Genomic DNA, 26,967 nt, shown 5'->3' on the forward strand with positions numbered 1-26,967 from the left:
CTCGGGCACCGGCGCGGCCCGACGGAGGCGCGTTCCTGCCGCCGGCGTGCGGGGCGGAGCGGAACAGGAAAGGGAGCTCGGGTGTCTGCCAGTCCCGGAGAGGGGTCGGCACGGTCCCTGGGGTCCCCCAGCCGGAGCAGTAAGCCTCCGCCACAGTAAGGCCTTCTAATTCGGGGGACCCCCTCCTTCCGGCCGGAGCTGTGCCATTGTGGGGCCACGCAAAGCCCATGGGAACGGGGGAGGGGCAGAACAGGGTGCTAGTTCACAGCGTTTGAACTGATGCCTTGCTCCCAAATTACCGGGGGTACAGCCTACCACAGTGTCTCTCGAGTGGCACCGTTACGCTTCCAGTCCTTTGGGTCTTGGAGGCGTTGAAGGTTCCCAGAGTCTCCTAGGAAATTGCCAGCACCTCTGGGAGAGGGAACCTCCTAAACTGTTAGCGGCCCACGCCCGCGGTGGGGGTTCGTTGGCCGCCAGTGTGTGGAGCTGGGCCTGGAGAGCGGGACCCGGGGTGAGTATGGGGAACAGGAGAAAAGGAGGCTGGGAACGTGTTGGTTTCTCTCCCTACCCTCTCCCAGTGCCTGGCATGAAGCGGACGCATCAGGAGGGTGTGTTAAAGAACAGAGCATACCGGTCCAGGAAGTTCGCGGTTAGGCCCGAGAATACGAGGGGACACTCCAAGGGAGCCAGTGCAGGTCATTTCTTCCCTGCAGTGAAATACCTTTTGGCTTAGGATCTGCCAAGATGATCTGGGTTGGCATCCAGAAAACTCTGACTACTACGTAACTGTCTCCGTGACCTTGCACTTGCTCTCTGAACCTCTGTTTCCCCTTCTGTAAAGTGAGCAGGTTAAGCCCCACTTCACAGGTGTTGAGAGGTAGTGAAAATAATCTCTGTTAGTAGGTTCCAAATGCTGGACCATACACAGGTATCAGTCTGCTGAAATTTAGATCTATCTGCAAAAAAACACACATAATTACCATCATGTGAGGTTGCCACCTGTCTTTTTTCCTGGGGTAGAGAGACTGTTTTTTTGTTTTGTTTTGTTTTGTTTCTGAGATGAAGTACTTCCTGCCTTCCTGGTATAAAAAATTCCATTTTTTAAAGAAATGATGATGATAGTTAATGGCAGTTGTTTTCCGCCTCCCCCCGCCCCCCGCCGTGGCCTTATTTGGCAAAATAAGAAACAGGCAGTGTTATTTCCTTCCTAAATTTAAAAAAAAAAAAAAAATGTGCAGTCCCCCACAATTTGGGGACCACAGACCCATGTGAAGTCATCTCACCTGAGACAGTATGCTCAATCAATTTGGTTTCCCCTTCCTCTGGTTCCTTGAAGAGGCGTCCAGGCTGTCTCCTGAGAACCCTAAGATCCCAGAAGCATGAGCTGGAAGGGACTGTGAAGAGAGTCTCATTCTACACCTTCTCCCACTTGACAGATGGAGAACAGAGGCCAAAGAGGGGGATTGACTTGTACAAAGAGGTGAGTCCATCCTGCCAATTCAAGTGATCAACCTGATTCATTAATTTTTTTCATCCACCCAATAAATATGTGATAGGCTCCTGCAGTGTGCCAGCACAGCACTATGCTAGGCCCTGGGAGAAGATGGTGGGTAAAACAGACGTGGTCCCTGCCCTCCTGGAGCTCACAGCTTCATGGGGAGACAGAAGGTGCTGGCAAGAGGGGGGAGGGAAGTCATCCTCAAAGGGCACCTCAAAGTCTCCTTCTGTGGGTGGTCCTGGTGTGGATACTGTTCTGAATATAAGTTACCAGAGCCAGAAGTTCCATCTTTTCTCCTTATTCTGCCATAAATTATTGTCTTTTTTCCTATCCTGATGAGCCAAGCTAGGCACTCCAGGAAAAAAATCACAGAAGTCCACTTACTACTCTCTCTCCAGGGAAGAACTGAGAGTTCTTGCTAAGATGGGCCCCCAGCTCCTCACTGGTTGCTCTGTTCTAGCTCTGCGGAGCGATGACACCCTGGAGAGAGCTGCCTGCCACCCACACCGCTTTTGACATCAGTACTTTGTCTTTAAAGAAACTCCTTTCCCCCTCACTCAGGCCTTGGATTTGGTGAGACTCACCCTAATCCTCTCCAGAGTGGGGCAAATGATCAGGCCTGGACAATGAACATATTCCATTGTTCTAGACACAATGATTGGCTCATAAGCCAATCCAAATAGTTGAGACTGATATCCAGGTCATTTGTTGCAGTTTACAAGAAAGAGATTGTTCCCCTTTTACTGAGTTTGTTGAGCTGGGGCTTCAGCTTCAACCACAGGGGGGCATCTTTGACACCCCAAGCAGAGAGATTGTCTAAGAATAAAGTGAACACAAAGAGAAGCTAAGAAATGGAGAGAGACAGTCCTGGTGACATAATTTGAGCACCTGGATCCATCCATGCCTGAAGACCTGCTTCTGGATTGTTCTGTTAGGTAAACCAATGAATTCAGTTTTTGCTGAAGCCAGTTTGAGTTGGGTTTTTGTCACTTCCAGTCAAAATAGTCCCAAATAATTTACCTACATCTCCCCCAACCCGGGCTGGTGTACTGGATTATTTATATTGTAGAAAAATGCCTGAAAGGGTGAGCTACTCCTGACATATTGGAACCCAAAGACAAGAATTTGAGGTGCATCTCTGCCACTGTGTGACCTAGGACGGTGATGCTACTCCTCACAGCCTCATTTTCTTCATTTATAAAATAGAGAAAAACATCCTTCCTTCCTACAGATGTTATGAGGATCAAGAGAGAGAATGCATGGCAAAGAGCTTTGTAAACTGAAAATGGCTTTATAAATGTAAGTGATTGTCATTAAATTTTAATAAGTGGCTTGCCCAAGGAGTAGAAATTACAGTGTTATTGAAGGCACTCGCAGAGCTATAAGTAGCTGGGACAGAATGTTTCCTCATTTTCAAGACTAACCTTGGAGCAGTTACAGAAAGGAAGTCTGAGAACTCTCCACAGGAAGAACAGAACAGAACAGTTGTGAGCTCAAGTTGGGGACTATAGACCATAAGGCAAAGATGATCCTGGACTGAGCACCTGGATGAGAGAAGCCCCCAGGGCACTTCCAGCCAATATCCTAGCAGAGAAGGATTTGTGACTTGTCAGATACCCTTACGCCTAAAGTAAGTGTTCAGTTACATTGAACGGTTATTAAGCTCTTACAGCATTCTAGGTCCCCTGATCTTTGCTTTAGATATATTGTCTCATTTAATCTTCACAATAACCCTAAGAGGTAGTGTTATGGGCTGAAGTATATCCCTCTCCCCCACCCCCAAATTCATATGTTCAAGTCCTAACTTCCAATACCTCAAAATGTGACTGTTTGGAGATAGGGCCTTTAAAGAGGCGATTAAGGTAAAGTGAGGTGATATGGGTGGGCCCTAATCCAGTATCACTGGTGTCCTTTTAAGAGGAGATTAAGACAGAGACTAGATGATGACCATGGGGGACATAGCAAGAAAGGAGCCACCTTCTGAGGGGCCTCAGAAGAAATCAAACTTGCTAACACCTTGATCTTGGACTTTTCGCCTCCAGAACAGTGAGAAAATAAATTTCTGTTGTTTAAGCCATGCAGCTTGTAGTATTTTATAATGGTAGCCCTAGCAAACTAATACAGATGTGTACTGTTTTACACATGAGGACAATGAGGTATGCCCATTTTACAGACGAGGACACAGAAGTTAAATTACTTCCCCAGGGACTTCCCTGGCAGTCCAGTGGTTAAGATTCTGCACTTCCACTGCAGGGGGCACAGGTTTGATCCCTGGTTGGGGAAGTAAGATCCTGCGTGCTGTGAGGCGTGGCAAAAAAGAAAAAAAAAATTACTTCCCCAAAATCACACCTCTAGCAAGTGAAACAGCTGATATTTATCCCTAGGTGGAGTCCACATTCTTAACTACCATGCTGTATAGATTATTCTGTAGAGTGGATTCAATTCTTCTCAACCACCCGGGTTTCCTTTTTATGTCCGTATCATGTGGTTACTGGCATCAGACCATCTGGGTTCAAGTCTCAGCTCTTCATTCCTTGGATTATAAGCTGTAAGGATGCTACATGTTCACCGTCCCATGGCAAAGACCAAGAGAATGGGCCAACATATCCTCAGAGAGATGAAGAGTTTCTTTTTTTTTTTTTTTTTTAATGGCTGCGTTGGGTCTTAGTTGCTGTGTGCGGGCTTTCTCTAGTTGCGGCGAGCGGGGGCTATTCTTCGTTGCGGTGTGCGGGCTTCTCATCACAGTGGCTTCTCTTGTTGCTCAGCATGGGCTCTAAGCGTGCAGGCTTCAATAGTTGTGGCACTAGGGCTCAGCAGTTGTGGCTCGCGGGCTCTAGAGCTCAGGCTCAGTAGTTGCGGCACACGGGCTTAGTTGCTCCATGGCATGTGGGATCTTCCTGGACCAGGGCTCGAACCTGTGTCCCCTGCATTGGCAGACGGATTCTTAACCACTGCACCACCAGGGAAGTCCGAAGAGGTTCTTAATACTTATAAGAGCCTGTGGCGAAAGTTATGCCTGTCATTCTATGGTTTTCTTAAATCCCCCTCTTTTCTTTACAATGGTTTGAATTAGTTTTCTGTCTCATGTCCCTGAAAGAGTCCTAAGGAAGGCCGTTTCTTTCTCTTTCTCCCTCAAACTCACACACTAAATCTTGCTCTTTGACTTGATAAGTCATTCATTCCTTCAACCACTCAGCTAGTAAGTGTCAGTGACATCTTCTACTTGACAGGTCCTTTGCTAGGCAGTGGGGACACAAAGATGAGGAAGACCCGATCCCTGCCCTGGAGGAACTCACTGTCTAGTGCAGGAACAAGGAAACAGATGGAGTAGAGTTAGGATGACAGAGGTTCACTCAGAGATTTTCAAAGCCATGTGAAGGGGCTCACTGGAGCTGTGATATTGAATGAGTCATTCAACTTTTGGAATCTCAGTTGTTTCATCTATAAAGAGGACATCATTAAAAAATATGTATTCTTTCATGGGTGATGAAATAATGGGCTCTATACTTGAAACAAACTTTACGTGTGAAGAATTGTTCATTCAATAGCAAGATGCCTTCATAGCTGTACCATGTCTCACCTGGGAAGTATCTGTTTTATTCAGAACTCTTGGGTTGCAAATGACAGAGACCCAATAAAAACTGGCATAAGCAGGAATAGGTTCCAATAGGATCCAGCAGCTCATGTGATAGGGTTGGGAGACAACATCTACCCATGGACCCTGCTTTTCCATCCATGGTTGGCTCCATGCCCAGGCAAGATCTTCCCAAGCCATGGCAAGATGGGTTTGCTAGCTTTGTGGTCAGAGAATGTGGTCTGTGTGACACTCATACTTTGGAGTCTGTGGAATATCCCTTTGAGGCCTAGTACATGGTTCATTTTCATAAATGTGCTTTCAAAGAATATGCTCTCCCTGTTAATGGAAGGAAGTTCTTTCTATGTCTGTTAGCTCAAGTCTGTTAATTGCATTGTTCACATTTTGTAGATCATTACTCTTTTTTTTTTTCTGTCTGCTTGATCCATGCATTTCTGAGAAGTGTGTTAAAATCTCCCATTATGATTGACTAAGAAAGGAGATGAGAGAATTTTATGGAATGATGGTAATGTTCTGTATCTTGCGTGGAGTTTAGGTTACACAGATATATGCAGTTGTCAAAACTCAGCAAATACACACTTAAGATTTGTGTATTTTGTTGTATATAAAATTCATTTCAAAAGAAAAAATTGCAATCAGATATTCGACCTTATTTAATGAAGTCTTTAAGGGAAAAGGAACTGAATTTACTTTGAAATGCATGCAAAATAAGATGGCTTAATAAATGAATAGAAAGATGGAGAGATTGATAGACCTGTGAAAAAGCAAATACAGAGTAAAACTGTTATTGGTAGAATTAGACAGTAAGTATTTGGATGTATGCTCTAAGATTCTTCCAGCCTGTGGTACATTGGAAATTTTTCATTAAAAAATGTTGGGGAGGAAAATCTCCCATTATGATTGCTGATTTACCAGTTTCTCCTTGTGAGTCTATTGATTTTTTGCTACATATATTGAGATGAAGTTATTATTATAGATGCATACTAGCATTCTTTTGACTAGTATTTCCCTGAAGTATAGTCTTTCATCTTTAGTCTTTCTGTCATTATGTTTTTGGAGTATCTTTTGTAAAAATCAAAAAGCTTCATAAAAAAAATCCAATATTAAAGTCTCTGTCTTATAATAGGTAAACATTGATCTGTTTACATTTATTGTGATTATTGATCAATGTGAACTTATTTCTACCATCTAATTTTGTGTTTTACATTTACTATGCTTTCTCTATTCATCTTTTTTCTCCTTCCAAGCCTTCTATTTTAATGGTTTAGTTTTCTTTATTCTTGGTTTTTTCTTCTCTTAGTTTGGAAGATCTGTAATTCATACTTTGTGAGACATTTCCCATGAGAATCCTCTTGGTTTTCAATACCAGAACATCACACAAGTATCTTACCTCTCAACGCAACATTTTCTGACCAATATTTAGATAAGAAAATTTTATATTTACATCCCTAAAACTCAGCACAATGTTTTAAACAGAACTCAGTGTAGGAAATAGCTCAAGCAATATTCCAGCCACTATTGGTAGAATATCAGAATGAAGTGTTCTTTGTAAATTTTGCCTCCACATCAACAAAATGGGTGTGCATCTGAGATGTTGGTGCTAAGGGAAGTATCATGGTATCGGGCTGTTACACACAAGGCTCTCGTTTGCTAACAGCAGCATCATTTATTTGGTGGTTAGGAAGCAGTGGTTTCTGGTTTTGCTTTTTGTGTGTAGTAAAATATACATAACAAAACTTTTTTAACCATTTTTAAGTGTACATTCAGTGGCATCAAGTACAATCACAATGTGCAACCATCACCACTTCCATTTCCAGAACTTTTCCATCATCTCAAACAAACTCTGTACCTATTAAACAATAACTCCCTATTTCTTCTGTGTCCCCCAGCCCCTGGTAACCTCTGTTCTACTTTCTGTCTATGAATTGGCCTGTTCTAGGTACCTTATCCAAGTGGAATCATACAATATTTGTCCTTTTGTGTCTGGCTTATTTTCCTTAGCATAATGTTTCCCAGGTTCATCCATGTTGTAGCATGTATCAAAATTGTATTCTTTTTTAAAGTTAATATTTCATTTTATGTATATAATATATTTTGTCTATCCATTTATCTGTTGATGGACATTTGTGTTGTTTCTACCTTTTGACTATTGGGAATAACACTGCTATGAACGTTGGTGTACAAATAACCATCTGAGTCCCTGCTTTCAATTCTTTTGGCTATATACCTAGAACTGAAATTGCTAGATCATATGGTAATCCTATGTTTAACTTCTTGAGAAACCACCAAACTGTTTTCCACAGCAGCTGCACGATTTTACATTCCCACCAGCAGTGCCAAGCATTCTAATTTCTCCACATCCTTGCCAACACTTGTTATTTTCTGTTTTGTTTTAATTGTCATCTTACTTGCTATGAAGTGGTATTTCATTGTGGTTTTAATTTGCATTTCCCTAATGACTAGGGATGTTAAACATCTTTTCATGGACTTATTGATGTTCATACATCTTCTTTGGAGAAATGTCTATTCACAGCCTTTCTTCATTTTTGGATTGGGTTGCTTGTTTGTTGTTGAGTTGTAGGAGTTCTTTATATTCTCAGAATATTAATCTCTTATCAGATATGTGATTTGTAAATATTTTCTCCCATTCAGTGGGTTGTCTTTTCACTCTCTTGTTAGTGTCCTTTGATGCACAAATGTTGTAAATTTTGATGAAGTCAGATTTATCAATTTTTTCTTTTGTTGCCTGTGCTTTTGTGTCTTATCCAAGAAATTATTGCCAAATACAATGGCGTAAAGCTTTTCCCCTGTGTTTTTTTCTAACAGTTTTATAGTTTTAGCTCTTATGTTTAGGTCTTTAATCTATTTGAGTTAATTTTTGTACATGGTATAAGGTAAGGGTCCAACTTCAATCTTTTGTATGTGACTATCCAGTTGTCCCAGTACCATTTATTGAAAAGACTGTCTTTTCCCCCATTGAATGGTTTTGGCATCCCTGTTGAAAATCAACTGACCATATATGTGTGGCTTTATTTCTAGGCTTTCTAGTCTATAGTCTGTTCTGTTGGTCTGTATGTCTATCTTTATGTTGGTACTACACTGTTTGAAGGAAGCAGTGGTTTTAATCGTATTAAATCTTTTGTTTTTTTCATTTTTTTCTTCCATTTTAATGAACACTTTACAAAGTACAAAATATACTATCTCTTTTGGGGGGAACATTAGGTGCTTTTTTTTTCTCCGTCATACAGTACATGAATCTCAAGGGTTTTGTGTTTCTTCAAGAAAGAAAGAAAGAAAGTGTGAGGGCCTGTGGTACAGGGCTGCCTAGTTCTCCCCTCACCCAGACTTGGGACAGATGTAAGTGCCGCTGCTACTGCTGGTTAATCATATTAAATCTTATACAATAGACTGTGCTTGTGTACAGGTGTTTCACTGTATTTTATTTATGTTTTAGGAAATTGTTTGGGGTTTGGTGTTGACACATCATGCATTATAATTTTTCCCATTTAAAATAATGGGAACTACACTTCCTTCTGGTCTGTGTTTTCACACAGAACATCTGATTTCTAACACAGATTACTGATGTTAAGCAAGAGATGCCTGTATTTTATTTCTGCCCTTTATTGGTTACCCCTACATTTTGAAACAGAGATACCTAACATAATATCTAAAGTAAATTAAGATTTCTATACTCCTCCTATGCAAAAATGGATCTTAGAATATTTTAACTTAGAATCATATTCTTCCATCTTTGTTGTTGTTACCTATATATTTTTAGTTCCATCTTCTAGTTAAGCTCCCCAAAGTATAATTTTTGAAAGTCAGTTTTATTGAGGTATAATTTATTTTTAAATTTTTAAAATTTTTATTTATTTTATTTATTTTATTTTTTATTTTTGGCCGTGCACGTGGCATGCGGAATCTTAGCTCCCTGACCAGGGATCAAACCCTATGCCCCCTGCAGTGGAAGGGCGGAGTCTTAACCACTGGACCACCAGGGAAGTCTCAGAGGTATAATTTATTTTATTTTATTTGCTGTTCAGACAACACTTTATTGATTAATAGACAAAAAACAGCCAATTTTAGTGGTACACACAGGAACAGATCACTAATAGGGAAAGTCAATACAACATCTTCCTTGTACATCTACCAGGTAAAAGCCACCATGCTACAACTTAAGAGCTCTGAACTTCAGGTCTCCAATGACCTTGGTTTTGAATCCCAGCTCTCACATATAAGACTTGAGGAGAGCCATGGATCCCTGTACCTCTCTATTTTCTGAGGATGAAATGTCAATCGCAGTGCCTGCCATGTGATCATGGACATTTTTGGGCATTTTAGGGATAAATTTCACAGTGTAAGGAGTGACCCAGTTCCTGCTTTTATGAGAGAGACAGACAGACAGAGGATTGTTGGGAGAAACAAGTTTAAAACAAGTTCAGTATAAGCACAGTAAATGACATACAAAAGGTGCTCTGGTGAGGAAGCAGGGATCAGCATTTTGGGGTACCTAGGCAGTGCCAGATGCTTTAAGAGAATATGTGACAGAGGGAGAGGTCACAACTGGTTGAGAGGGAAGAAGAAACCCAGGAAGGCTTCCTAGAGCAGGGAGCATTTGAAATGAGCCTTGAAGGATTAACAGGATTTCAGTAGCCTGGTGGCCCAACATAGATCTTTTAAAGCATAGGCTCATCCAGGAAGAATTGCCAGAGGATTAAACCTCATGCTGAGTTCAATCAAAAATCACCACTGGAGTGTGAAAGGAACTTTCCTAATTAAGCAATTCTAGAACATTCCCAACTCTTGACTGCATGAGCAGTGGTGGGGAACCGTCTATCCGGGCTTGCTGGTAAGATGCCTTCTCCACAGACGGTGACCAGGGTGGCCTGGAAAAGGGCATAGGGGTCTGACATGGAGCAACGTACCTTGGTGTGCTGTACCCCACAGTGGGTGGGTATCAGCGAACACCACCCAGGAGACTCGAGTATCCCGGAGCTGCAGCGCTTTAGAACAGACTGAAGATGTTTACAGTGAAGGGTAAAGAATGTGCCATCTAGTTTAGTTTCATTGCAGCTCATACGTGGAAACTGGATAGACTGGGCAGCTGTCCATCCCCTGGGGGTCTGGATATCTCACTCCATGTGATACCGACCAGGGTTCTTGGCCTTCCTCAATCAATAGAAATTGATCAGAGGCCAGACAAGAAATTCAGGCAAGGTCAGAGGTATAATTTAGATACAATAAAATTCATTCACTTCAGTATTGACAGACACATAGAGTTGTGTGTGACCACTGCCACAATTAAAATACAGAACAGTTCCATCACTCCCCAAAATTCCCTACTTTCCCGCTGATGTTGGCTCCTCACCCCACCCTGAACCCTGGAAAACCACTTGTTTGTTTTCTTTTTTTTTCTTGTTTTTATTTTTAATTTTTATTTTATGTTGGACTATAGTTGATTTACAATGTTGTGTTAGTTTCAGGTGCACAGCAAAGTGATTCAGTTATATATATATATATACATATTCTTTTTCAAATTCTTTTCCCATTTAGGTTACTACAGAATATTGAGTAGAGTCCCCTGTGCTGTACAGTAAGTCCTTGTTGGTTATCAATTTTAAATATAATAGTGTGTATATATCAATCCCAAACTCCCACCACTTGTTTGTTTTCTTTCCCTGTGGGTTTTGCCTTTTCAACAATGTCACATAAATGGAATCATGCAGTATGTACCATTTTCAGTCTAACTTCTTTAAGTTGGCATAATGCATTTGCAATTCAACCATGTTGTTGGGTGTATCAGTAGTTGGTTTCTTTTAGTTACTATGTAGGGATCCATTGTAGAGATGAACCGTAGTTTATCTATCTGTTCACCAATTGAGGGCCATTTGGATTGTTTCCACATTTTGAAAATTATAAATAAGTCTACTCTAAACATTCATGTATAGGCTTTTGTATGAATATAAGTTGTCACTTCTCTAAGGTAAATACCTAGGAGTGAGATTGCTAAGTCATATGATAAGTATATATTTAACTTTATAAGAAACTGACAAACAGTTTTCTAGAGTGGCTGTACCACATTGCATTCCCACCAGCAATGTATAAGTGTTCTAGTTGTTCCTCATCTGCACTAGAACTTGGTACTTTTTTTTTTAATTTGAGCCATTTGAGTGGCTTTTAATTTACATTTCCCTAATGACTAATGATGTTGGGCATCTTCTCATGTGCTTATTTGCTTAACTAGTGAAGTGTCTGTTCTAATCTTTTGCCCATTTTCTGTTGGGCTGTTGGTTATCTCATTATAAAGTTTTGAAAGTTCTTTATATATTATGGATAGAAATCCTTTGTTAGATATGTGTTTTGTGAATATTTTCTCCTAATTTGTGGCTTATCTTTTCATTCTCTTAACAGTATCTTTTGAAGAACAAAAGTTCTTAATTTTGATGAAGGCCAATTTATCATTTTTTATTTTATGGATTATATTTTTTATATAATATCTAAGAAATTTGTGCTTGATCTAGGTAATAAAAATTTTCCTCTAAGTTTCCTTTCAGAAGTTGTATAGTTTTAATCTTTACATATAAGTCTATAATCCATTTTGAGTTAATTTTTCTTTATGATGAGAGGTTAGGGTTGAGGTTCATTTTTTTGCATATGTGCATCCAATTGTTCTGGCACTACTTGTTGAAAAGACTATCTTTTCTCCTTTGAATAACCTTTGCACCTTTGTCAGAAATCAATTGAATCACATTGAGATACCTCTTCACAACCACTAGGGTAGCTAAAATTAAAAAGACAGATAATAACAAGTATTGATGAGGATGGAGAAATTGGAACCCTCATACATGGATAGTAGGAGTACAAACTGGAGGGAATTCCCTGGTGGTCCGGCGGTTAGGACTCTGCAGTTCCACTGCAGGGGGCACGGGTTCCATCTCTAGTTGGGGAACTAAGATTCCGCAAGCCGTGCAGCACGGCCAAAGATGAAAGAATACAAAATGGAAAGAAATTTGGAAGTTTCTCAAAATGTTAAACATAGTATTATCATATGACCCAGCAATTACAGTCCTCACATAGGAGAACAGTGACCAGGTTACGACCTCAAATCTGAGACATAGGAAGGCTATAAGAAGCAGAGGTGGTTGCTCCTGGGAAACTCTCAAAGACTAGCAGATGCCATAGAAACACATTCCCACATTTGTTCTAACCTGACCATCTGGAGCTTTACATACCCTAAACATGCATAGTTTAACTTAATTTAGGGGCAAGTGAGTGCTCTCCATGTGTTCCAAGCTCAAGGTCTTCCTAAGAGAAATGAAAACATAAGTACACACAGAAACTTGTGCATAGGGATTTCCCTGGTGGTCCAGTGGCTAAGACTCCACGCTCCCAATGCAGGGGGCCGGGGTTCGATCCCTGGTCAGGGAACTAGATCCCACATGCATGCCGCAACTAAGAGTTCGCATGCCACAGCTAAGGAGCTCGCGTGCTGCAACTAAGGAGCGGGCAAGCCGCAGCTAAGGAGCCCGCCTGCTGCAACTAAGATCCGGTGCAACCAAATAAATAAATAATTTTTTTTAAAAAAAAGAAAGAATGGATAAATTCCTAGAAACATACAACCTGCCAAGACTGAATGATGAAGAAATAGAAAATCTGAACAGACCGATAGTAAGGAGATTGAATAAGTATTCAAAAATGTCCCAACAAAGGAAAACACAGGACCAGGTGCCTTTATGGGTAAATTCTACCAAACATTTAAGGAAGAATCAATGCCCATCCTTTTCAAACTCTTCCAAAAAATTGAAAGGGAGGGAATACTACCAAACTCATTTTATGAGGACAGCATTACCCTGATACCAAAGCTAGATCAGGATACTCCAAGAAAAGAAAATTGCAGACCAATATCCCTGATGAATACAGATGCAAATATTCTCAACAAAATACTACCAAACTGAATTCAACAGTTCATTAAAAGGACCATACATCATGATCAAGTGGTATTTATCTCTGGGATGCAAGGATGGCTCAACATATGCAAACCAATAAATATAATACACCATATTAATGGAATGAAAGATAAGAACCATATAAGCATCTCAATACATGCAGAAAAAACATTTGACAAAATTCAACATCCTTTCATGATGAAATCTCTCAACAGATTTGGTATAGAAGGAACATACCTCAACATAACAAACGCCATATATGACAAATTTATAGCTAACATAATTCTCAATGATGAATGGTTGTAGCAAAGATTAAGGATTCTCATCTTAACTTTGTGACTCGACAATGACAGCAAGGAACCGAGAACTTTCCATCTTTCCTCTCTGCAGTGCATCTGTAATATTCTTTATTATGGTCACAAGCAGCAGCAGACATGGCCATGCCCAGAGTAAAGGAAGGGGGCTTTTCCTCTCATGCCTCTCTTTCTATTAGGGAGGATAATCTTCCCCAGAGTCCCTTTGCAAACTTTCCCTCAGTCCCCAATGGCCAGGACTCAGTAACCTGCCTATATCCACAAGAGAGGCTGGAAAAATGAATGTGAGCGTTCTCCACTCTCTGTAGTGGTAAGTGGGCTCTTGCAATGGTGAAGAAAGGACAAGTTGGAGTTGGAAATGGTTTTTTGGTAGGCAACATTTCCAAACAATTCTAGTAGTGTAGACCGGGAGAAAAGATAGTTTGTTACCAACTCAGTCTACCATATAGGCTGAAATTCAGTATTACTTTTATAATTAGAATAAAATAGGACTAATTTACTTTTTTTAAGACTCTGTCCCAAGAGTCCCAGCCATTTTACACAGGTGCGTCCCTGCTGCAGACCATGGTGTACACCTTGACCTGGGAGGGGAGTCAGTCTTTAACTCAAGTGAGTTGAAACTTCCAGATCATTAACTTCTTTTCAAAAAAATCAAAACTTCACTAAGCTTCCTTATAGCTGATACCTTATGAAAAAAGTGATAATTTATCTTAAAGAAAGATTGAGGAGTCAAAATAGTTATTTTTCTCACTTGCAGTATAAACTTAACAGCTATAGTTTAATTATGGATAAGATGGACATTTCCAGTAAATGTGTTATGATGAGTTCCCAGGGCTTGGTTGGACTTCATACTGCTTCTCTTCTCTGAAGGTCTTTTATACATTCCTATGAAGGATAATTCTTATTCCTATAAACAGCCAACGTTGGATTTTTTTCTGAAGTGTCAAATATCATCCTGGTTTGGAAAAAAAAATTAAAAAGGACCAAAGAGCTATACAACTAAAAGAATCCCAAAAATAAAATTTAGTTTCCTAATAAAAAGAAAATAAAGAAAAAGAATCCCAGCCATGTTGACTAACCTCCCTGCCATTCTCTCTAGCAAGAAATCCAACCTATTTAGAAAGCCCAACTGATTTGAATGTCATTTTGTGCAACAAGGAAAAAACAACGAAAACATTTGTTCTTGACTGCCATGTGTTGGGTCTGTATAATATGTATTGCCTTTAATCCTTTTGATGACCAATGACAAAGATGCCAGTGTCCCCACTTTACAGATGAGGAAACTGAGACTTAGAGAACAGAAGTGCCTTGCTCGGGCATTCCCTGGCTGTCCATTCACTGCCAGCCCGGGTTCAATCCCTGGTCTAGGAACTAAGATCCTGTGCAGCGCAGCTGGGGAAAAAAAAAAAAGTGCCTTGCTCAAGGTTACACAGCCTGGAAACCCAACACAGCCAGGTCTGCCTGACTCCAACGTCCATGCACTTTTCTTTGGGGATTCATCCCAGTTATTTGTAAGGTAGACTTGACAATCAGAAATGTAATTTCCTGGACTTCAACTGGGCCAAAAAAATCCATCTTGAAGTCAGAAGTCATGAGAGTGGGGCTTGTTATTAAATAATCCACCAGACAGGCCCTTGATTAACAATAGTGAAACTCTACCCAGAATCTTTCTGGGGATACCATTTGGCAATTTTTTTTTAAATGTTTATTTATTTATTTATTTATTTATTTATTTATTTATTTTGGCTGCATCAGCTCTCAGTTGCAGTGCTCAGGCTCTTCGTGGCGGCACGTGGGCTCCTCTCTAGTTGTGACGCACGGGCTCAGTAGTTACGGTGTGCAGGCTTAGTTGCCCCATGGCATGTGGGATTTTAGTTCCCCGACCAGGGATTGAACCTGTGTCCCCTGCATTGGAAGGTGGATTCTTAACCACTGGACCACCAGGGAAGTCCCACCATTTAGCAGTATTAAATTGAGGACATATATTAGCCTGGCTGAAGAGTTAATTCCTTCTCTGATTCAGGCAGCTGTCCTGGGAGAGATGTCAACTGGGAACTCAGCCTCCTTGTTCAGATTTTCTGCAGATGAGATTCCAGAAGAGCAAACGTTGCCAGAGCATCTAAATTGCTCTTCCTCGGCATTCCACCCACTGGATTGCTGTTTACCCTCTGCCTTCCCTACAAGACGGTGAATAGCAAAGCTCAAGGATCCACCACTCACTCCCAGGCCTTGCCTGGTGCCTGGCACATAGTAGCACTCCATATAAACTTGGTTAGTTAGTTGATTGATTAACAAATCATTGAAAGTGGTAGTGTTCTCCTCCTATACTGTTGGTGGGAATGTAAGTTGATGCAGCCACTGTGGAAAATAGTATGGAGGTTCCTCAGAAAACTAAAAATATGGGACTTCCCTGGTGGTCCAGTGGTTAAGACTCCATGCTTCCACTGCAGGGGCACAGGTTCCATCCCTAGTCAGGGAACTAAGATCCTGCATGCCGTGCGGCACAGCCAAAAAAAAAGGAAAAAAAAGAAAAAGAAAACTAAAAATAGAATTACCATATGATCTAGCAATCCCACTCCTGGGCATATATCCTGACAAAACTATAATTCAAAAAGATACATGCACCCGTATGTTTATAGCAGCACTATTCACAATAGCCAAGACACAGAAACAACCTAACTGTCCATCAACAGATGAATGGATAAAGAAGATGTACACATATACAATGGAATATATATACAATGGAATACTACTCAGGCATAAAAAAGACCAAAATAATGCCATTTGCAGCAACATAGATGCAACTAGAGATTATCATACTAAGTGAAGTAAGTCAGAAGGAGAAAGACAAATACCATATGATATCATTGATTTTTTTAAAATGTCCATGGTATCTTTTTTTATATATAAATTTATTTATTTATTTATATGTATTTTTGGCTGCTTTGGGTCTTTGCTGCGTGTAGGCTTTCTCTAGTTGCAGTGAGTGGGGACTACTCTTGGCTTGCAGTGTGCAGGCTTCTCATTGAGGTGACTTCTCTTGTTGCAGAGCACGGGCTCTAGGTGCACGGACTTAAGTAGTTGTGGCACGCGGGCTCAGTAGTTGTGGCTCACAGGCTCTAGAGCACAGGCTCAGTAGTTGTGGCGCATGGGCTTAGTTGCCCTGCGGCATGTGGGATCTTCCCGGATCAGGGCTCGAACCCGTGTCCCCTGCATTAGCAGGTGGATTCTTAACCACTGCGCCACTGGGGAAGTCCCCATATGGTATCATTTATATGAGGAATCTAAAATATGACAGAAATGAGCTTATCTACAAAACAGACTCACAGACATAGAGAACAGACGTGTGGTCTGTGGGGTGGGGGAGGGATGGAGTAGGACTTTGGGGTTACAGATGCAAACTGTTATATATAGAATGGATAAACAACAAGGTCCTTCTGTATAGCACAGGGAACTATATTCAATATTTTGTGATAAACCATAATGGAAAAGAATGTAAAGAATATATATATATTGGGCTTCCCTGGTGGCACAGTGGTTGAGAATCTGCCTGCCAGTGCAGGGGACACGGGTTCGAGCCTTGGTCTGGGAAGATCCCACGTGCCACAGAACAACTAGGCCCGTGAGCCACAATTTACTGAGCCTGCGCGTTTGGAGCCTGTGCTCCGCAATAAGAGAGGCCGCGACAGTGAGAGGCCCGCGCACGGTGATGAAGAGTGGCCCCCACTTGCCGCAACTAGAGAAAGCCCACGCACAGAAACGAAGACCCAACACAGCCATAAATAAAAATAAACCCCCCCCCAAAAAAAAGTTAAAACAAAACAAAACAAAAAACTCTCTTTCCCTGTAATTAAAAAAAAAAAAAAAGAATATATATATATTTGTAACTGAATCACTTTGCTACACAGCAGAAATTAACACAACATTGTGTTAATGTTGTGTTAATTAACACAACTCTACTCCATTGTAAATCAACTATACTTCAATTAAAAATAAGTAGGCCTCCAAAAGTCTTCAAGATTCCAAAACAGCTTCATTGAAAGATCAGTTGCAAAATCTAAAAAAAAATTAAAGACACAAGAGGTGCCTAAGATAAAAGACTGTAAGACTGACATGACGCCTGCTGCTCCCTCTAGTCTCCTTTACCTGAGAACTCACTGTCTACTAATTCTCAGGCTGAATTGCCTTTCCCCTCTGAAGAGACTACAAGATAGTAAACAATAGTCTTCCCAGTTAGTGATCGTATAACCGCAGCAGCTCCAAGGCCAGAAATCTAAAACACGGGGCATCCCCCATTGCACCCTCTTGGGGTCCATCAACGGAGCACCGGCCCAGAATTCGATGTCTGTTTTGCAGTCAATTGGGACACTGGGAGAATGTCCTTGAAAGTTTGTCAAATCCTTCCACACTAACTCGAATGCTCCCACATGTACCCCTGAAGGGCACCCCCACCTGGACCTCTCTCAGGGTTGATGGGACTCCAAGGCGTTCTCGGGTAAAATGCCACCAGTTATTTCCTTAAACAGCCAAGGGGAAACTAAAATTGAAATTAATGGAAAACCTTGTCAGATTTTTGTAGGTATGAGGAGTGCGCTCTCTAAACTCCACTTGCTCTGGAGCCTGTAAATGGGATCCTGGGAAAACTGGCAGAAGCCTGAGAAAGGTGAGAATTCTTATCAGTGTCAGCTTTTCTGGATCTCTGTAGTGCCTGGTTGAGGAAGGAAGGTACAATTTCGTTGTTCTTTCCTTTCCGAATCCAGGCTCTTGTGAATTTAGTTTTGAGGTATACCCATTGGTTATCAATCCTTTCTTTCCCAGGGACAGCTACTGCCTTCTTGTCTGTTTAGTTTGGTGTCCTTAGATCTTTGTTCAGGTTTCTGCCTGCCTGGGGCATATAGGTTGTCACTACTCACATATGCAGAAATGCGGGTCACAGCTAGGGTCAAAATGTCGCCTGCCTTATCAGTAAACAAAGGATGTAGCAGCCGTCAAACCAAGCAGCCGTGGCAGCCACCCCCAACTGTGCACGCTGAGGGATTCAAGATGGAAAAAAAGTAGGATACTGGCCCTAGATAGTTAAGGTGCAGAGCAGAGGAATGATTTCAAAGAGCCCAGACTCTTGCATCTTCCCATACATAGAAAAGCGCTAAATTCCTTAACTTGAGATGTCTGGTTTTCTTTAATTAACAGGTAGTCTTTTGATTTTCTGACTGCCTGGTTTTTGTTACAAAACTCCTATATATCCTGGCTCCCCCCCTTACCTCTTCAGAGCAGCCCCTCACAGCTATCTGAGAGGCTGTCTTTCGGGCTTAAGTCCTCAGAGATTTCACCGAATAAATCATAGTTCTCAACTTTTACGTTGTGCATTTTTTTCCACACCAGCTCTCAAGGGAATGGTCTAAGCCTTTGGCTACCTTTGGGAGTGGCTCTGGATCTTGGGAGGGTAGTATCTTTTGCACTGTCTCTGGGGATGCCTCTTGCATCCATGGGGTTGTTCGTTACTGCCAGTAACACTTACCATTTGTCCCAGATGAAGCCTGACAAGATATTTGAAAGGATTTTTTTTTTTTTTTTTAAGTAGCTCTATGGTTAGAAGTTGGCCAAATTGGAAGCTGATATTCAAAGTTGGTTAGGAACTTCTTTTTAGGCCCTCTCCCCTAAGCTAAAATGAAACCATATATCCAGAGGAAGAAAAATAAATTTCCAAAAACAGCTCTGAATTTACAACATAGGAATCTTTTGATTTCCTTCTTAGTTGAATATCTTATCCCTGATATAAAGAAGCCAATTGGGGGACTTCCCTGGTGGCGTAGTGGTTAAGAATCCGCCTGCCAATGCAGGGGACACGGGTTCAAGCCCTGGTCCGGAAAGATCCCACATACTGCGGAGCAACAAAGCCCATGTGCCACAACTACTGAGCCCACGTGCCACAACTACTGAAGCCTGGCGCCTAGAGCCTATGCTCCGCAACAAGAGAAGCCACCGCAGTGAGAAGCACGTGCACCACAACGAAGAGCAGCCCCCGCTCGCCGCAATTAGAGAAAGCCCATGCGCAGCAACGAAGACCCAACGCAGCCAAAAATAAATAAATAAAATAAAGTTTAAAAAAAAAAAAGAAGCAAATTGGAGACATAGTAGCTAGGTGGGTGGGTCAATCTATGATGTCCTTCAGGTTGCAACCCAAGTCTGGGAGGAATTAAAAACAACTGTCCTTGATTTACAACAAGAACAGAAAACACCCCCCCATCCTTTTTACCAATCCCCAAACCTGCCCTATTCATTGGAGGAACTTACATTCTTTCTCCGTGTCTTTAAGATTTAAATATTCTAATTGGTCTTCTCTATGAATTGAGAACCATCAATTGAAAAGCAAACTTCAAGGAGGTAATTCTTATCAGAAGGGGAAAAAAAGGGAAAGTCTATTTTGGAAACTAGGCAAACGAAAAATCTTAAAAGTCTTTCTCTTAAATACTACTAAAAAGTTTAAGCCATCCGAACAGGTAATCTTAACTTATTTCTCCTGTCAAACACAATTTGGATCCACACCCATCTCATGGCTAAAATTTTAAATAAAAGTTATAAGATCTCTGTTTTCTTCTGTATGTTTATGTATATCTTTATATGTGTGTTTATAGATGGGTGATATTTCTTCTACCTTCCGATGGTATTGCCAAAATTCATTTGTAGAGAAATTAAACATACTCTCAGAAATATAAAACTAATTCAAATGTTTTTCAAGGTCACATGATCTAGGATAATCTTGGGGGGGAAGCTAGTTTAAATTTGCTGGTTTATTTAAAATAGGAATGTCTTTAGAGTATCTGCATTAAATATAACACAGACATACAACTTTTATTCTACATAGGTTTACTACAAGTCAAATAAGCTCCTCTTATTATATCTGTTATAGAATTTGTTAGCAAGCAAGATAACCAAAGATGATGGTTAGCTGTTTAGCGTTTCATGAAATTTTCATGAATAATCCAAACATAATTGTTAAGAACAAGTAAATTAAATAGATGTAAGTAAAATGAACTTACAAATGAACTTTTTCTTTTTTTTTTTTTTTTTTTTTGACCACACTGCATGGCTTGCAGGATCTTAGTTCCCTGACCAGGGATTGAACCTTAGCCACAGCAGTGAAAGGACTGAGTCCTAACCACTGGACCACCAGGGAAGTCCCTACAAATGAACTTTTCAACAATAATTATGCTTTATAGTATGTCTACTTAAAAATAGTTTCCAAAATCTTTTTGGCAACTTGAAACCCTAAAGTTATACTGAGTTATACTAAGATAAGTTAAATGATGGATATTCCTTGAATATCTAGATCATTTCCAAATAGGATAAAGTGCTGAAACATTAACTTCTGATCATAAGTTTATCCAATTTAGCTTCCTTTACAGAGGAGCTAAAGATATATTGTTCTGTTAATAAATATGTTTTGTACCACATTGATAAATTTACTATGAGGAAGAATATACTTCCAGACATTATGAAATGTATTTATAAATTTACCAATCCACAAAATGCTAGTGTAACAGATGGCTTACTTCTTAGTTTTAAATAGGAATTAAGGATTCTAAGGATTAAGAATTCTAAAACATGTATATAATTAAAACTACTAGAAATAATACAGGAAACTTCTCTATGTACGGAATGTAAGATGTGTTTTTTGGTGAGAAAAAGCGCCTTTTAAGTAATCTGCCTGGAAAGCGAAGATTTTGTGTCTTATCAAAATAATTTACTGTACTTCATGTTATCTTTATCAGGTCTTTGATTACTTAAGAAAATCCTGAATCTTTTTTTTTTAATGAAAATTTTTGTTAATTTAGCTCAAATAAAATCAGACATGGAGCCTACTGCTAATTGAACCAAACCAGCACTGTCTTATCAGCTACAAGAGGACTTTTTCATTTTTTCATTTTTCCTATTTGCTTGACAGTTCAATGAAGTTATTAAAATAAAACCTAAATTTCCTTTGTCAAACCACAAAAAAAGTCATCATCCTATTCCATGTTGTAATTGAAAATTATTTACACTATCCACCCCTTTCCCCAAATGTATAAAAATTTTAACTTATTGCCAAATGCTAAGCTTTATTTAACCAATGTGCACTTAGATTATAACATTTTAGTCACTAGAGTTATCATCCTTAAATCTGAAAATTTTTAACAACACTGCAAATATATTGAAGAATGACAGGCATTAAGAGACCAATTACTTTAGATTATGCTTTTGATGAAGAGAAAGAGGAACTCTAAAATTATATGTAATTCTGTAACAGGGAAGAGCTAAATCGGACTCCACGTTGGATCTGTTTCTTTGACTTTAACCTTTGCTTTTCATTGCTTTCTTTATTATAATCATACATAATGGCCTGCCTCAGGGAACACTGCCCACCTGTGAATGGCTGCAAGAAAAAAGAAACTAACACATCCCCTCACCAAGGCTGGTCATTCCAGGAGATGTTTTGCAAGACTGATGGCCCTTCTACTTTACTTCCACACTGCCTCTCCCTCTCTATTCTGCCTTTTTACTTTACTTCCTCACTGCCTCTCCCTCTCTGATTCTATAAGAGAAACTGGCATCCAGACCCAGATAAGATGGTTTTTCAGAGACACTAGTCTGCCATATTCTCAGTCTGCCGCCTTTCCGAATAAAGTCGTATTCCTTGCCTCAGTACGTCATCTCCGATTCGTTGGCCTGTCGTGTGGCAAGCAGAGCGAGCTTGGACTCGGTAACAAATTTGGCGAGCCAGCCAGGAGACTTGCGGCTCGTGGGTAGCCGGCCCGGTCAGGGAATATTGGGGCAAGGCCCTAGCAGCTGCCAGGACCATTTGTCCCGAGGATCTTCCCTTCAAAGTTCCCTGAAGCGGCACCGGCTACCCCAGTGCTTGGCAGCTGAAGCAAAGAACCGACAGACTTCAATTTGGGGAATGACGGTTCCATCTGGGAACTTCAGTTCCAATCTGGGGAACTTCGGTTCCATCTGGGGAACTTCGGTTCCAATCTGGGGAACTTCCGTTCTATTTGGGGCTACGAGTCGACAGACTCCATTCGATTCTGGAGGGTAAGTTCCTTTGGTGTGCATGCTGGGAACATATTCCCCCTCAATCTGGGCTTTTCCTTTACGGGACAAGCCAATCTGGTTGGGGTGCCCTGTTGGAGGGGGGAATTGTTGTTGGACTCTACCTGATTCTGGGAACGGGTTCACTGGGAACTAGTTCGTTGGTTTTGTAGGGTAAGTCTACCTGATCTGGGAACTAGTTCGTTGGTTTTGTTTTGGTTTTGTGTGCATTGATGCTAGAATTTGTGCCTTTTGTGTTGGAATTTGTGTCTTTTGTGTTTTGGTGTAGTCAAACTGATAAAAATGGGAAATACTCCACCTATCCCGAAGGAAAACCCTTTGGGGCATATATTAGATAAATGGGCAAAACATAGCCGTGAGCCTGTGACTAAGAGAGACATGATATACTACTGTAATAGTGTATGAACCCAATATATGTTAGGATCAGAAGAACGATGGCCCCTGAATGGCTCACTCAATTATTATACAATCTCACAGTTAGAAATGTTCTGCAAAAGAGCAGGGAAAAGAGATGAGATTCCATATGTAGGAGCATTTATGCTATTGCCTCAGGAGGAAAAGGAGTCAGAGGACTGCCACCTTATAGTGCCGTGATCTGAAAGGAAACCCAAGGGGGAGAGGGAGAAAATGAGAGTGGGGACATGTTATTTCAAAACTTCGCCCCCACCCCAGCCTATCCAGCTCCCCCAGTGGCTGAGCAGGCTACACTGGCAGTTGTTCCAAATGCCACCCCCCCCTCCATGCTGCCAACATATTCACTGCCTCCTGTTTCCCTTACCCATTGGGATCAAATAGAAGTTTCTGTGGTAACACCCGGGGCACAACGACCTGGTTTAGTATCACCATCTAAGACCTGACAGGGCACCCAATTTGGACTGGGAGCCACTTCTGCAGCAGGGCAATTTCCCTTGCCCCAATATCCTGTAAGAGGCCAGGGGACTCCCTTGGACTTGAGGCGTCAGACCCTGATTTCCCCACAGGAGCCCCGGGTAACACTGACAGTGGGGAACAAGTTGATTGATTTTCTAATAAATATGAGTAATCTTAAGAGGCTTGTAAATATTAAACAAAGGGGAAACAAAGTCATCCTAGGAGAAACTTGCCTGTACCTTTGAGATACAAATGTCCTATCTGGTCTTCTCAAAAACCTTTATCTCTGCCATCTTCTTAAAATGCAAATTTTGTAAAAGAGGGTACAGTAATTTAGAACTTGACTTGTTTACTATAAATATTAGTAGAAAGGGTTTAGCCATCTAGACAAATGAGCTTGATTTGTTCCATCTGCCAGAAACCCAACTTTAATCCAACCTCTTTTGTAAACTGATGGGTTTTACACTGCTGTACCTGACTCAGGGCTGAAATTTTGGAATGAGAACTATGTCTCTCTGTTTGTTTGTATGTGTTTTTGTCTTTGGGTAACATTGCTGAGGTTAATCTGTAAATGAGCCTTATTTAATTGGCTTAAAGAAACGTAAGCGCTTACAAACCAAACAATTCTAAATACAAGAGATACAAACCAAACAATTCTAAATACAAGAGAAATTAAGGTAAATGAGTTTCAGTTTCACGTGAACCGGGAAATATTTAGTATTAAATTAGTACCTAGTATTAATGTTTAAGTTTGTTGCTCTAATTAATATGGACATGTCTTTAGAGCCATCAACATTAAGTATAGTACTTTCACTGCACCTAGGTTTAATAGAAGCTAAATGAAATCTTGTTATATCTGTTGCAAATTTGTCAGCAAGAAAAATAACTTGATATGATGAAACTTTAAAGTAAATATAAATGAGATAAGAGCTTTTAGGTGAACTCTAAGAATAATTATGTTCTAAAAATCATCTAAAATAGTTTCTCCAGATTTGGTAAGTATTACTTGCCTCTTGGTTGTCACTAGAAATTAAGGTTTTTAATAGTCAGAGATTCTAATTTAAATGTAGAATTAAAGCTACTGAAAACAATAAAACATTTCAGTATGGTAGAATGTGTGTTTTCAGTTAAGAAGGTATGAGGAATGGAATTACATTTTACTGAGAAAGTTTTGTACATGGTCAGAATTAACTGAATTTAGATTGAAGTTAAATAAGTAAATGGATTTCGTTAAGTAAGCTAATACAAGACTGAAATTTGATCTCTCTCTCTCTCTCTCTCTCTGTTAGACGTGCTCCTTTTCATAACAGATTAAATGAGCTTCTGTGCCCTTAGGTGATCCGTATTTGTTTTCGTTTCATCATTTTGTGACTTTGGTTAAATGAATTGGTACTGTTTCACAGTGACCTACGATCCTGTTGTGTTTTAAAACCTTTTTGATATTTTTAACAAACTTCCCAAATATCAAAATCTGACTAAAGCTTTTTAGCCTCCAGCTGACTCTGGATACTTCGAAAGAACATCTCTGAGACATCTCAGAGAGAGATGTCAAACTAAGTTTATTTGGTATGTTAAATTACTTCAGAAACATCGTAAAGTGATTGGAGATGAACCTTAGATTATAGTGTATGGATAAATGTCATTTATATAGATATTCCAAAATTTATATGGAATCCCTAACATCTGATATGTCCTGATATGTCATCAATCATAATACTAGTTATTCTAAAATGTTATATCCAAGAATCCTGCTAATTGCATTGTACTCAAAATTTTATTTATTTATTTATTTATTTATTTATTTATTTATTTATGGCTGTGTTGGGTCTTCGTTTCTGTGCGTGGGCTTTCTCTAGTTGCGGCAAGCGGGGGCCACTCTTCATCGCGGTGCGCGGGCCTCTCACTATCGCGGCCTCTCTTGTTGCGGAGCACAGGCTCCAGACGCACAGGCTCAGTAATTGTGGCTCACGGGCCTAGTTGCGGCATGTGGGATCTTCCCAGACCAGGGCTCGAACCCATGTCCCCTGCATTGGCAGGCAGATTCTCAACCACTGCGCCACCAGGGAAGACCTGTACTCAAATTTTTAACCATACTATTTTGTTTTTTGTCCTGATGCTTTTACAAAATGAAGATTTTTCAAGAAGACTGATAAAAAGGAACTTTTTAACAAATATAAGTTTCTTATTGCCTTTAGATAATATCACCGGACTGGGTAACAAATGACAAAACTGATGGGAAACCTGATTATTTCATCCAGATCAATGGGAATTAATTACATGGGACTGAGTGAACTGGTAAATATGATTTATAACTTTATGACTTTAGGAAATATATTGACTTTAATCTTTGTTTTTAGGAAAAAACTTTTATGCTATAACCTTATGCTATGACCTACAACAAGTTGATAAAGTATGCCTTTTTAAACAAAGATGAAACATTTATCTTTTTCTCTCTACCTGATCCTGACAGAATTTGTTGTCTCCAGCTGGTTCTCCTGTGGACTTGATATTATGCTAATCATTGTTTTAATTTGTTCTTTATTTCCAAATTGTTTGTGCTTTGTGTCTCCCTGCTGCACTATGTCTTTGTCAATGTTACTAGCTGTTACTTATATCCTATTTTATAAGATTGTTGTCTCTTGCAGTACCCAGTGTGTAACCAGGCCTCCAACAAAACGTCTATGGCTAAACATCTTAAGGAAATAGATCACTTTTATAACATAAAAATAATTGTAATAATGTGATTCTAGGTATGGCAAGAAGCAACAAGGGAAAATGTCTCCTGGATCATAATTAGACAGAGGATCCAGAGAACCTTTAATTATCAATAGGGCCTAATCCAAAAATTAGCACCTGGAGTGGCATATCAAGAATTTTCGCCTGACCTAGGATGAGCCTCCCAGCACCATGGGACAAAATTTGGTCATGAAATGTCTCCCAAATATTGGTCAAATTCCTGACCAAGAGGAGAGGATCAATCATCAGCGATTGCAGCCCCCCAGTGTGAGCCGGTGAACACTGAGGAAACTCAGGAAGGAGAAGAAGACCTGCCATCTAGCAGCCATCAGACTGCAGCCACTCCCTACGGTGAGCCCTGAGGAAACGCAGGATGTGAAAATACAGGATATAGGCCCCATCTGGGCTGTGGTGCATATCAAAGAAATTATTTCAGTGAGCCCAGACTCTAGCATCTTCCCATACATAGAAAAATGCTAAATTTCTTAACTTGAGATGCAGCCTCCTGGGCTTGAAGCCCTCAAAATTCCTGACAACTCTCAACTTTTAGGTTGTGAATATTCTTAAGTCTACAGGTGTCAAGCAGACACTTCCAAAGCGGAACAAAAGACAAATCTCAACATCTGGAACACTGACACTGATGGCGGACACTCCCAGAAAGATCCATCCGACTGAGCAGTTAGAACTTTGTCACCCCTTTTTTCCACAAGATTGTGGAATGGACATTGACAGTGGGGAATTTTAACAGGGAAGAGCTAAATTGGACTCCATGTTGGATCTGTTTCTTTAACTTTAACCTTTCCTTTGCGTTGCTTTTGTTATTATAATCATACAAAATGGCCTGCCTCAGGGAACCCTGCCTACCTGTGAATGGCTGCAAGGAAAAAAAAAAAACACATCCCCTCACCGAGGCTGGTC

At 40.4% G+C, this 26,967-nt stretch overlaps 1 long non-coding RNA gene across 2 annotated transcripts; it reads left to right on the forward strand.

The window, feature by feature from the left end:
• The first annotated feature begins 20 nt into the window (after positions 1–20).
• LOC118904346 lies at positions 21–26,862 on the forward strand. 2 transcript variants are annotated; one of them, XR_005021967.1, is made up of 4 exons: positions 21–511; positions 1,337–1,480; positions 25,509–25,608; positions 26,064–26,862. It is a non-coding gene; the product is annotated as an uncharacterized LOC118904346 (long non-coding RNA). The 2 variants fall into 2 exon arrangements; XR_005021966.1 differs by lacking the exons at positions 25,509–25,608; positions 26,064–26,862 and adding an exon at positions 1,959–3,255 and having other exon boundaries at positions 23–511.
• Positions 26,863–26,967: the final 105 nt, after the last annotated feature.

Source organism: Balaenoptera musculus, chromosome 11, assembly GCF_009873245.2.
Source record: "Balaenoptera musculus isolate JJ_BM4_2016_0621 chromosome 11, mBalMus1.pri.v3, whole genome shotgun sequence".
Lineage (NCBI taxonomy): Eukaryota > Metazoa > Chordata > Mammalia > Artiodactyla > Balaenopteridae > Balaenoptera > Balaenoptera musculus.